Here is a 12,329-nt window from a genome sequence, read left to right on the forward strand (position 1 = left end):
GTTTTCCATCTTTTTGCTGGCCTTCATAAAAGGCAGATCATACATAGCTTCAATTGTAGACCCAACACGATAACAGCCCTCAGGAAGCTCTTCAGCTCCTTATGCTGTTTTTGTTCAGCACTGATAAGGCACATGTTCTCCAAAAGGGTCTGACATTAAGTTTCAGCCTTGGCAGTAAAGAAAGTGATTCTTACATCCCTTTTGTCACAGTGTAAGTTCTTCGGTGAAGAACTTCCGCTTCTGCTCTGCAGCAACATGGAGGCACCCAACTCGTGCTGCTGTGTTAGAAGGGGTTTTGTCTGCTGTGGCGATACACCGACATGTGTGCTTCAGTAAAGCAACGGGCACGTTTCATGTCCAGCATTTCTGCTGCACGGTACTTCGAGCCAAAGCCTTGTGTGCATGCGCAGCAATACTACTTTTATGAAAAGTAGCGAAACGTTCAGCAAAAACTTCTACAAGTCTTCAAGAACACAAATGAGCAAAATCTGCACTAACGATTTCACATCAAATAATTGCAACATACGGCGTGTGTTCTGCGTAACGGTGACTTTACAGCCGTTTAACCAACAGCAGGGGCCCATTTCCACTCACCGCAACCCCCACAGCGAGAGGCACAGCCGCCCAGCCTGTGGGCTCAGGGAGACATAGGCACATGGCCTCAGCTTTCCTAGCGGAACAAGAGCCCAAACTGACAGAACATCGCTCCACAGAACCGGAGAAAAACCGGGGAGGCTCTGAAGGCTCCATGTCTGCCTGGTGGGGCCAGGCGAACTGCCCGCATCCCTGTCATGCGTGCCACGTCCCACAGAGCCCACGGGGAAAGGTCTGCATGGCTGTGACTTGGGGTCTGGCCCCAAGAGATGGCTGTTGCCTTCACTGTGCCCAGTGAGCACAGAGAGCTTTACATAAAGTTTGCCAAGCAAAATTTCCAAGTTTCTTTACCATGTTCTTTAAATCTTCCCAATTTATCTCACAAAATACATTCAGTAAGGTGCAGTATAACAAAACAGCAATCCAAACAGCTTACCATAACCTCCTAGGGCACTGCACATCATTCTGCCGTGAGCGTGCAAGGGCGCAGCCAGAACAGCACGCAGCTCCTGCCGCCTGAACGCCCGCCTGGCTTCCGCCTGCACACAGCTTCAGTGCCACTGCCGGCCCACAGTGCTGCACAGCACTGCCTGCTGCTCACTGCCTGCTGCTCACTGCACACTGCTCACTGCCTGCTGCTCACTGCCTGCTGCTCACTGCACACTGCTCACTGCACACTGCTCACTGCCTGCTGCTCACTGTGTGCTGCTCACTGCCTGCTGCTCACTGCCTGCTGCTCACTGTGTGCTGCTCACTGCACACTGCTCACTGCGTGCTGCTCACTGCGTGCTGCTCACTGCCTGCTGCTCACTGCCTGCTGCTCACTGCGTGCTGCTCACTGCGCGCTGCTCTGCAGCAGCAGGATGCTCCTGGCCTGGGGGGGCGAATGCAGCAATCGCACCTTCTGAACTCTATGGGTCTGAGAACGTGGAATTAGCTATTCTGGGTAGCATAGAGCAGTTACCACAGCAACAGGCTGCAGTTTGCATATATATTTTCTTACAGAAGCAAAATTACTGACAGCTAATAAAAAACCGCCACGCTACGGGAAGTGCTTTGCATTGCCCGCTGGGCACAGCCGCGTGCTTCAAACTCCCCAATGGCGAGCGCTGGGCCCGGCCGCTAATCGGGTGCTGCACCCGCTGTGACGAGGCCAAGCCTGGGGCTGAGGGCTGTGGGTGGTGCCCAGCCGCACGCTCCCTTCCTGCACCAGGCCTGCATGACACAGATAAGGGCTGCACGGCCCACGGCTGCAGCCCTGCACGAGGAGAATGGCTGGCGCTCCTGCCACAGCACCACAGTGTTGAGGCTGCCCATAGAGGTGGCAGCAGCACCGTGGCTGCTGTGGCTGAGGCTGTGGAACCCTCTGGAAGCACCCAACGCTCAGCCTGGGGTGGAGACTGTAGGAGGGATGTCTGCCAGCGCCGGGCTGGGCAGCAGGCAGTGCGTGGGGAGGAGGAAGTGTTGCGTGGCTCCCACTGCGCTGTGTGAGGCCCTTTGGTGTGTGACGGGTGAGTGGCTGCAGGCTCTGCTGTCTGTGCCAGCCTGCATCCCGCCAGGGCTGTGCTCCCGGGCTGATGGGGGGCAGCTGCAGCCTGGGCAGGCAGCGTGCAGGAAAAACATAGCAGGAAAAACATAGCAGGAAAAACATAGTTACCTGCTCATGCAAGAAGTACTGCTCTCCCTTCAGATGTAAGCAGCCTTTCCAGATGGGGCACTCAGAATTAAAGGCAGAACCAGAATGTGGCAAATGTTCCAAATCTTGTGCCCCAAATTCAGCTGCTGATCAATAATAAATTCTGCACAAACTGCAAAGTTCGAACGATAAAGTAATTGGTTGGCTATTGTCTGGGTTTACAGAGTTTACAGTTATCTTTACTTTACATTCTCTTAACGCTCTCCTCCCATTTGTTCTTATGCCAACAGCACACTGCTGCAGGACTGCACTGCAAGCACTGGGAACTTTCAAAATAATTCTGTTTCTAAGCAAAAGTATTCATATAGTTCATCAGTTTCTGAGAATTTCAGATCTATGAGATCCACAGTATAAAATTAAGATCTATTTCCTGAAAGCTTGACTCAATTGACTCATGACTGTTCTTTTAAAAGACTGCAAAGCCATTTAGGAACAGTCATCCTTCACTAGGCGGGTATGCTGCCTAAGGACGCTCCAGAGAAAGCATTGCATTCCTTTGCAGGAAGACTGGGAAAGCCCTGCAGTCCTGGGCAGGGAGCACGGCACAGGGCTGGAGCTGAGCAGAGCATCGCCCCGACTGAGAGCTCCCATGGCTCAGGGCTGCACCCATCGGGTCATGGACGGAGCTCCAGGGCTGTTCAGAGATGGAGGGATGCTGAAAGGCTGAGAAATACTGTGTAGATACAAAGCTGGGAAACAATCGTGCTCTGATGAATGAGCAAAACAACTAATTAACTACTAATTAAAGATGAACTTGTTGGCACCTTGTACTTGGATCATGGTTTGCCTTTCTTTCATTTTCTATCCATCTGAAGTGCCATCAGCAGCAGACTGCCTGGGTAGATTGATGGCCACAGGCCACGCTTTCAATCTTGTTTCTTTCCTTGATGTTATTACTGCTTCCAAAGTGTTGTCCAAAGCCTGAAGACCTCCACGGGCCTTGTTCATCTGTTACTGAAATACTGAAGTGCCTGGGAGGGGCTTTCTTCTCTCAGAGCACAAATTATCCTCACAGGGAATTCGCCGGAAGGAGGGCAGACAAAAACCCAGGAAAAATGTCACTATCTGGCTTCTGCATCCACCCTGAAACCAAATCTTCATTGCTTGGCAGCTCATCAATGCTTGCTGCGTGTTCCTCAGCTGAAGTCATAGTCCTGTGTTTGTGAGTTGTTGCTGTGGAGATGGAGGTGGCTGCACCACAACACGGAAATATTATTCCAGGCAGCAAAACAGTATGCAAAAGCAGAAGAACTGAACAAAATGCCTTTTTTTTTTCCTGCACAAATATCATTAGCAACTAATAACCCTCTTTAGAGAGAGCTGTGAACATCTCTCTGAGCATCGTGTGCCGAGGGCTGTGCCTGCAGCCATGAGCACAGCTGTGTGGCAGACAGGTGCCTGTGCACACAGCACAGCCGTGCACAGCACAGCACAGCAGCACACTGCTCAGCCATGCACAGCACAGCCGCACACTGCTCAGCCATGCACAGCACAGCACAGCACAGCACAGCACAGCAGCACACTGCTCAGCCATGCACAGCACAGCACAGCACAGCACAGCAGCACACTGCTCAGCCATGCACAGCACAGCACAGCACAGCAGCACACTGCTCAGCCGTGCACAGCACAGAACAGCAGCACATTTCTCAGCCATGCACTGCACAGCACAGCACAGCACAGCACAGCAGCACAGTGCTCAGCACTGCCATGCACTGCATGGCCAGCACCACACAGCAAGCTCTGCATCGCGTGCTTGGCCCCCTGCACCCACGTGCTGGCCGTTGGCTGTGACTTGGTTTTTCCAGTCATTTTCCAAAATGCAAACACGTCGAGATGTTCTGCTCATAGTTCATTTGAAGAAGTTCTGAGGAGCATCTGAGGTGGCACAGCGGCCCACTGGGACTAAAGGAGCACATGATGATGTCACTTTGTAGAGTGGAGCAGAGCTGAGCGACCCAGAGATGCCATGGGCAAACTGCAGTTTTCCTGTTAAAGACAGAGAAAGTATTGGGATAGCAGCAGGCTTTGGGTTAAAGCCCTGACTTTGTGGAAGTAGGTATTCAGCAGGTGCCCATGGAAGAGCTTAGTGGTGACTGATGGCAAAAGCACGGCGTTCCATTGCTTCTGGTGTGCAAACAACCCTACGTCACTTCATTTTTGAGTCAGTAATAACATCAACATAACTGATCTCGCTTGTGTACATGTTTCTGTAGACTGGGAGGAAAGCGTACTTTCCTGTGCCATTTTCTCTATCTGTGTGGAAGTTTTTGTGTTCTCAATCACTAGCAGTCGTAACGCTCTCTTATTAGAGCTGATATTTCTTATTTCCATTGTTTTCCTGAGCTTTGCTTCAGCTCTGGGCAGAAAAGCGGCGATTCTAACAGGGGCCAGGAGCATTTTGTTTGAACTGAATAAGGACACTTTGATTAATTTGGAAGCCGTTATCCGAATCGGAGGAAATGTGGGAAACACATGGACAATCTGTGCTCCCCCCCGCTGGGAGAGAAGTCTCCTCTCTGTCAGTTCTACCGAGTGCTTGCAGACAACAGCTCTGCCTTCCTGCCGTATATCTTGTCTAACAGATCCAGACTTGGGAACACCGTTCTCTTTCCCGATACGGGAACAGGTACCAGGAGCCCTTGTCTGTTTGTAAAAAATAGCAGTCGTTAATAATAATGAATTGGGGCTGCAGAAATCTCCCTTGTCTCTTCTTGAACTGCTTAGTAAAGTTTTCAGTTTCCATTAGGACCGTATAGCTGAAATGCACATCTTCATGCACCGAACTGAGCACGAACCCCTGGACTTGTTTCCCATCTCTCCCATCTGCCTTTCAGACGAGGCTCCCAGGCAGCGTGCAGTGCTGCAGTGCCAGCAGCTCCCAGTGCTGCCCACAGCCACCCCGCTGCCTTGGCCGCCACACTGCACCCCAGTTAATACCTGACTGCTGCTGGAGCGACGTTCCTCTCTCCAGGTGTCTCTGTCCCACACACAGCTTGCATTAACAGAGAGCTGCCCGGACGCCCAGGTGATACATTTTACCGAGTGGATGTGCAGCTCACTGCCTGGTCTCTTCTCCTTGCTGCACAAGACAGCAGCAGCAATGGGCCGTATGTAGAAGAGCATCTCTTGCTCTCCTGATCTCTTGTGCCTACAGTTATTTCACTTCTCTTTTTTTTATTTTTTTATTTTTTGTTTATTTTCTTCCAGGAAAAATACTCTTTTTGCCAAAATATGATAATGGTGCAAAAACTTCCAGTTCTCACTTGTCCGGAGTGTTACACTTGATCTGTAGCAGTCCGGAGCGTGTATTTGGAACGAAGGAGATTGAGTCCAGCAGAACCCTGGCAGCAGCTCCAGTATGGGGGTAAATCGCCCCCAAACGGGCGGGGGGTGTTGGGTGGGAGATGGGTGGCCATGGGCAGGTAATTGGTGGGCGCTGTTCTGGGCCCGGAGCTCTGAGCAAACGGTGCATCCCCTCTGCCAGCCACCAGGTGCTGCCCGGGCAGATGCTGCAGCCAAGTGCGGAGCGGTTGTTTAACGCTGGGCGCAAGGCTTGAGCTGCTGTGCTGACAGAAGCTGTGAGCGCCGGCCTGTTTGCGAACTCCGGCATTTTGGCACTCAATCAAAGTATTTGCTTCCCAAGAGCATTTGATACAGCTGTGATCCAAAGGATCACATTTTAAAAGTATTTTGTTGCAAAACTGTCAAGTTGCTCAAGTGGAAGTACATGGCAGCTGCTCCTCCTCAAAGGACACAGCGATTTCAGGAATGGGACGGTTTAAGGGATCCCAGCTGTCGAGCCAAAGCACAACCATCGCTTTTCCCCAGACCTGCCGCAGAGGCAGCAGCTGATTAACAGGAGCGATACTGTCTGGCTTTGCGGCTGAAATACAGACAGCTGCTGAACGCGCCGGGTCAGTGCAGCGCCATCAGCAGCTGAACTGGGAGAACTCAGTGATGGCACATAGCTGTGCTGCAGTGCTGACACGGCGGATGGCAGCTGAGGTGGGGCACAGTGCCTGTCCTGCCGTGGGGACAGGAACAGCCCCGCAGGGTCCGACTGCGCACGGATGTGAGCATGGAGTCACAGCAGCCAGCTGTGCTGCAATAATCACTTACAACGAGCATAGCATACGGGAATTGGTGCCCCACAGTACCTCATGCAGACAGGCAGAGTGCTGCTTTCTCCTTTCTCACAGCTCGTCCAGCTGCATGCTGCCCTGCACACCACTCTGTGGTGGTTTGTTTCACACCCTCCTGTCAGCTCTGGTGAAAACAAATGTTGGTTCATTCCCAGTTTAGCATTTCGACACTGGGAGCCAACAAGGAAATGATGTTCCTCTCCTTTTATGGCTTTCTGCTCTGGCCTGACTAGAACAGGAGCATTTTGGCGATGGTGATGGATCTCTGTTGGACCATCTCGGAATAGCTGCAGGCAGAGCAGCCGGGGCTGCACACAGCACCTGCACAAACAGCAGCACATGCACACAAATTGTGTGCACACACAGCACCTGCACAAACAGCAGCATGCGCACACGCAGTGCGTGCATGCACAGAGCAGAGCTCCTCATGCACACCAGGGGCTCACAGGGACCTCCAAAGGCTCTGACTGCCACTGGAGCTGCGTTTAGTGAACCTGGGAACAAACAGCCAGCCTGGCTGCCTCTGCCTGCACTCAGCAGGGCTGTGGGAGGCAGGGAGACAGGAGCACAGCTGCATGGAGCCAGCCAGGGACATGGTGTGGTCGAGTGTAACCTCGTGCAGGGCACTGTGCTCCTTTTCTGTTTTCTGCACTTGTTTAAAAAGTAAATTGCAATCCGTGCTATAGAAAATGCTATGGTTTGGGGAGCTCTGGTGTCAGAGCATAGCCATAAACACGCCAGCAGAAGTGGATGTTAGTTGGTGCTCTGGGTTTGGTGCTTTTCAGGGGAAACACATGAGGGAAGAACAGTGCAGTGTAAGGTCCATAAAAGGTATTTGTCTTATATGTGCATTTGACCAATGACATCATTTATTACAAGGAAAGGAAAAACGTGGCCAGTTTCCACTTCTGCACACTCCCTCTCAGGGGTTGAGGGGCAGCCCAGCACCTCCAGAAACATGCCTGAGTTCCACTGGTCCCATATCCCTGTACTGGTGCTGCCGAGGGAGGTGCTGCCAAAAACGCCCCTGTGCAGGCTGCAGCAGGCAACACAGAATCACAGAATCACCAAGGTTGGAAAAGACCTTCAAAAGATCATCCAGTCCAACCATCCACCTATCACCAATAGTACTCTTTAAACCATGTCCTTCAACACAAAATCCAAATCCACGTTCCCATCCTGCCTATAAGGAGCAGAACTCACCCAGCAAAGCTCACACTCACAAGCTTGGGACATAATGAGGCATAGGGCGATAAATCCACAGCCCTGGGTTAATGATTATCTGACTCCTTAAACGTAAGCTAGAACTTCCAACCCCATATTTAAAGTTATGCTCCTTATAGCAGTGCTACAAGGAGTAGTAGCTTTGTAAGCGCCAAGCACAGAAGAGCGTTACAGGAACCTGACTTTGGGTAAATTATCACTGGTTACTTTGTGGGTTTTTTGTTTGTTTTATTTTCTTAGCACTCTGCACTGGGGCACAGTGCTGGGGAGGCAGCGGGGAAAGAAGAAGAGAGAAAGGAGAAGCAAAAAAAAGGAAGGTCAAGATCAACCGCTTTCACTGTAACTGAAAGCAGCATGTGGGAAAGAAAGGACACGTCTGGGGTCAGTGAGAAGGGTGCTGAGGAGCAGGAGAGAGGTGCACAGCAGAGGGGATGGCAGGGGAGGGCTGCAGGATGGCAGAACGGTGCTGTGCTGCACAACAACACATTTCCTTCACTGTTCTGTACTGCTTGCTTTTGACCAAGCTACCTCTGCTCCCTGTAGGTCAGAAGCATTGCAGAACACATTGCAGGAGGTACCAGAGCACACGTACACTTCTGTCTCAGGAGAGAAAAGGACCCAGTGACAGAAAGACAAGGCGCACACCCGGACAGCAGGGCGTCAAAGCAGATGCAGAGATGGCTGCTGATACCAAAAACCTGCCTTAAAACATGAGTGAGATGTGAGCCCAGCACAAGGAATCAAGCACAATTATTGCGTGCTATGAAGCACTGCTCAGAAAATGATTATTTTCCCTTATAACAGCATATGGTGTGATGCATCGAATCATTACAATGAGATGCAGCAGTGCTCAACTGAAGAAAGCTTTCTCTGAGCATTCCTAAAGGAAGCACACACCGGGCTGCTCCTGGCTGCACAGGCAGAGCCTGAGGGCACTTTGCTGAGCCAGTGACACAGAACTCCTCAGGACCCCACGTTTCACAGGGAGCAGGGAAACTGCTGTAAGAGCAGGGTAATTACAACCAAATGCATTCTCCTCTGTTTATTTCAGCACTGAAGGCAGCTCTGGTGCTCTCTCTTCCCTCAGTGTGCCGTGACAGCACTGTGCCCAGGGCTATCACCCTCTATCCAGAGGAACACAGAGGAGGTGCTGGCCATGACAGTCCTGCAGAGCTCATTTCTGGCTCCTGAGGAGCCCACAGGCTTTCCCATACTGGGAAATGATGAAGCAAAATAGAGGCACACAGAGCACCCGCACACATTCGGACCGCTGGGGCTGCTCCCTGCTGGGGAGCCCGGACACACACACAGCATTCATTCCCACTGCACAGCTCAGCAGCTCAGCACAGCCCAGAGGTTTCCACCAAAGCCTTTCATGCACCACAGAGAGGTGCCACACACCCGCACAGCTCCGCACCAAGAGGCCCTGGGCACACAGTAGCCCCACACTGTTATTCAGCATTGGGTTTAAGTTTCACCATTCCCAAACTTAGCTCCTCAGAGGTCATGAAAAATTTCCCACTTCTGACCTCAGTGTCAGCCAAGCCATCTGACACAGGTCATGGGGTGGGACTGCAAGCACAGCAAACTGACCAAAGGAGTGTGCAGATTGCACGTCCCCATGGACACCCGCTGACACTGCACGGCAGCACTGCTGGCAGCCAGCAGAGCGGTGGCTCAGGGGCTCCGTTCCGTTGGGCCTCTGCCCACAGAGCTGAGCAGTGCAGGGCCGGGCTGAGAATCGCCCATACCCAGTGCTCCGGGTACCCTCGTGCTTCATAGGACAGATTCTTTTTTAAGGAGATTACTCAGAATGAAAGAAAACCCGTGGAAACCAAGGCCCCATCCCCCCCGCCTCCATTCATCACAGCATCCTCCCACGGAGCCGTGACACCACGGCCGCCGGAGCTCAGGGCAGTTCCTCACCATTTCCCAACACCCTTCCATGAGCCCACATGCCCACTCAACACAGTGTGACTTCCAGCCTCACCGCCTGCAGAGGAGCTCCTCGTGGCTGCACCATCCCCATGTGATAACATCACAGCGTGAGTGCTGAGATGTACGCCCTGCCATGTGCTGCAATAAGCAAAACCAGCGTCCTATGGGCAAATCAACATGGCCCCACAGAAAAAGGAAAAGCAGTCAATAAACAACAGTGTTCTCATCCAACTCCAGACAAATCACGAGAGGCACTGCGCTGATGGCTCGGTGCTTAGTACTGATTTGTGTGTTTCGATCCCATGTTTGCATTTACAGCCGAAATCCTTCTGAGCTCAGATTTCCTCACTCCCGGATGCATTCCCTTGCACTGACCACACACCGGTACGGCACGGACCTCCCAGCACCTCCCACCATGGCCCGTGTTGTCCCAGCAGGAACGGGGCACTGGGTGCTGGTGGGGCTGCTGTGGGTGGAGTGCAGGTTCCATCGGGGGGCAGGGACAGCCCTTCTGACAGCTTCCACAGGGAAGAAGCCTCTAAAATCTTACCTTTGTTAAAGACTGTGTTAAACGTCAGAGGAAGAAGCAGCAGCATTCAGCACCGTGTTCTGCATAGGGAAAAAAGCTCCAGCTCTTCAAGTAGTATTCAAGCAATGCATTCTTTCCTTCCCAAAAGGATACACTGAGGGCAACTTGAAACAAGAGCAGAGATAGAAATCCAGCTCTGCTCCCATGACCAGCTCCCATGAACCAGGACCAGCACAGAGCGGTGGCAGAGCGGAGCCGGGCAGTGCTGTGCTCACAGCCCATGGCTGCTCCTGCGAAGCACTCGTGGGTGGGCACAGCCCTGAACAGCTGCCTTCAGTGTGTAAGCCCGTGTGTGCTTTGTGCTTTACAGCACACTTCACATGCTGTCTCTGGGCCTTGGGGTACCATGGAGGTGATAAAACACGAAGAGCACTGGGCTGGTGGTGTACAGGCTTGCAAGGAGCAGAGTTCCTCCTGGGCCACAGGAACAGCGCTCAGATGAAATGGTGTTAGAAAGCAGGAACAAAACGGAGAGCAGTGGCAGTCAGGTGAGGGAACACCCCACCTCCAACATTAATGGCTGAGCAGCAGAAAGCCCTGTTCCATTCTGTGTGTTATGGGATGTGAGGCAACAGCCCACAGATGTCCTTTCCAAAGCCTGTGCCCAGGTACACACAGGGAATGCATTTGGCTGCCACAACAATTTTATTTATTTATTTATTTATTTCCAGATTGTACCAGTAAGGACAGGTGAGATGCCCCTACAGCAGCACATCTCCATGCAGCTGCAATGTCCCCATCACCGCTCAGCCACCCCCTGCAAATCTCCTCCCAGCACAGGAGCAGCCGGGGAGCTGAGCTCTGCTTGTGAGCGATCAGTGTGCACCTGCACAGTTCTCAGGAGCAGCCCTGGTGGTGCCTCGGGAGCTGTGCACCAAGCTGGGGTCCCTCACTCTGACCAACACTTTCCACATTCACTGCCCCGGCTCTGCTGCCCCTGACAGACGGGCATAGAGCAGAGTGCTGCTCCCGTCCCTGCACTGCGCTGCACAGGGCTCCTTATTGGCACCCATGCTGCTCTCTGCAAGGAACATTTATTTTTAGGCTGCTGACCGCCACTGAGACGTGCTTGGACTGCTTTCAGCCTGACTCACCGCGGAGCTGCTGTGCTCCTGTGGCCAAGTTCTGTCCCCACCCAAAGTGGAGGAAAACGGAACAAAATAAAACATAAAGACCTGGGCTGGGCCCAAGGCCTCAAGAGTGCCCCCTGCCCTGCTGCGTCCAGCTCTGCTGTGCGGGGCACGGGGACCTGGCAGCATGGCTCTCACTGCTTAGGGCAGGCAACAGCTGCAAGTGGGCACAGCTCTGAGTTATCTGGAAAGAGACCAACAGTGGAACACGGTTTAAATACTCAAACGCTTGGAAGCTAAAGCCGCCTATCGGCCTCAGTCGCATCAGAGCAGCAGGGCCACACCGCTGCCAAAGGGACCGCGTGGCTCGGGGCTGGTGCAGGGAGTTGGGATTTGGTGCTTTGCTTTCCCTGAGCTGCTCCCCTCACCGAGAGGCACAGGGCTGTCCGTTCCGCAGCACAGCAGCAGCACAGCACCCAGATCCTCTCCATGGTTTTTACCTCTGAGCCTACCGTGGCCTCCATGCTCCTGGCCAGCACCTCGCCCTGTTCCTGCGGCTCTGTGGGAGCTGCAGAGCAGAGCTGCTGCCTTATACCTCCCCTCTGTGGTGGTTTGCAGGGGCTGATCAGGCAGAGCCAGCTCCTTGTTGCTCTTCTTCTCTTCCAGTGCTGTGAGCACAAGAGCCAGGAGGCCCATAACTGCATGTTCTGCTCTCAGAAATAATCTCCTGAAGTAAAGCAAACCTCTACTTGCATCTTGAAGTTAGATTTGACAAGAAGCAGCAGGAATAAGGAAATGCATCATTTTTGTTTTTACTTGAAAACTTCCTCAGTGCATCACTGGTGTTCTGCAGCCAGGTCAGACGGCACAAAGAAAGCTGCCTGCACACAGTGCAGCTCATGCAAGGCCTGCCTGGCCCACCGCCCAGCCCTGCTCCCTCCTCCTGGCCTCGGTCACAGGGGGAAGCAGCCACCTTCCCAGCCTTGCTACCAGCTGAGTCTGTCCACCTTTTTGCATACCTCCTTTGGTGCACATCCTTGGTGCCAGCCCAAACAGATGGGAGATGTAAATGGGCG

This window comes from Tetrao urogallus (assembly GCF_951394365.1).
Source record: "Tetrao urogallus genome assembly, chromosome: 9".
NCBI lineage: Eukaryota > Metazoa > Chordata > Aves > Galliformes > Phasianidae > Tetrao > Tetrao urogallus.